This window comes from Saccopteryx leptura, chromosome 5, assembly GCF_036850995.1.
Source record: "Saccopteryx leptura isolate mSacLep1 chromosome 5, mSacLep1_pri_phased_curated, whole genome shotgun sequence".
In the NCBI taxonomy this organism is placed as follows: Eukaryota; Metazoa; Chordata; class Mammalia; order Chiroptera; family Emballonuridae; genus Saccopteryx; species Saccopteryx leptura.
In genome coordinates this window covers 159,834,679-159,836,043 of record NC_089507.1, presented here as the reverse complement: position 1 = coordinate 159,836,043, position 1,365 = coordinate 159,834,679, and positions in this window count along the sequence as shown.

Sequence of the window (1,365 nt, the reverse complement as noted above, 5' to 3'; positions counted from 1 at the left end):
CGCGCAGGGCTGCTGCTCCTTTGACTGCGGCCCTCGGGCGTTAACGTCCGCTGAGAAGATGGCTTTGGGCGGAGTGGGCTAGGCGCGGGGAGGGGCGAGCCGGCCCGGGGACACGGGAGAAAACGGGAAGCTGTGAAAGTTTCCTTTCCCCAAAGGGGAAAATACCTACAGCTCAAAATCGCTGGGGAAAAGGCTGGCAAGTCCCTGGGGACCGTTTTCCCTGAGGCAGGTCTGCAATGGCATGAGAACCAGAGGCGGTTCACACTAAACCCTCCCGCTAAAAGTCAGCAAATAAGTGAATTTGAAGAGGAAGCAATAGAATTGACTTGCTTAGATTAAGATCATGGCTGAAGAGGCTTACAAGCTGCTACATTTGATACCTGATGTCTGCAATGTCCATTTTCCAGCCTCATATGGAATGTGGGCCCCTAAGTTCTGGAGGGTGAATTGAGAGCAGGCTGGTGTGTGCGATTTCCCAGAAAGATGATAAAGAGGAAGGGGTCACGTCATATACAAAAATTAAGTGAAAATGCCACACTGATCAAAGTGTAAAGGCTAAAACTAGAAACTCTTGGGGGAAAATAGAAGCAAATCTTCACAAGTGTGGGTTACACAACTGTTTCATAGATAGGACACCTCACAAAGTGGATTCTATCTAAATAAACTTTCTGCTGCAAGCCATTCAGCAAGTAAGTGAAAGGAGAACCCACAGAAGAGAATATTTGCAAATCATAAGGGCTTGTATTGGAATATACTATAAAGAGCTCTTACAACTCAATAACAAGTAACCCAATCTAGAAATGGGCAAGGATTTCAATAGCTATTTCTCCAAAGGTAGACATGAAAAGATTCTTATGTCACTGGGGAAATACAAAACTTCAAGCTACCACTCAGGTAGATGGCCATACTTAAAAAGATAGACAGTAACAAGTGTTAGGAGGATGTGGAGAAGTCACACACTGCTGCTGGTGGGCGTGTGAAGTAGGGCAGGCACTTTGGAAAGCTGGCAGTTCTTCAAAAAATTAAACATGGAATTTACACATGACCCAGCAATTCCACTAAGTATACACCCTAGAGACATGGAAACATGTTCACACAAAAACTTGAGCAAGAAAATTCATAGCAACATTATTTATCAGAGCCAAAAAAGTGGAAATAACCCAAAGGTCCATCAGTTGATGGATAAGTAAATGTGGTAGGTATTTCCATACTATGGACTATTATTCAACAATAAAAAGAATATGGATAAAGCTTGAAAACATTAACTGAAAAGATGCTGGTCATAGAATACGACATGCTGTACTATTCCTGTGAAATGTCCAGAAAAGATCTAGAAATAGGTAGATTTGTGGTTGCCTAGAACTG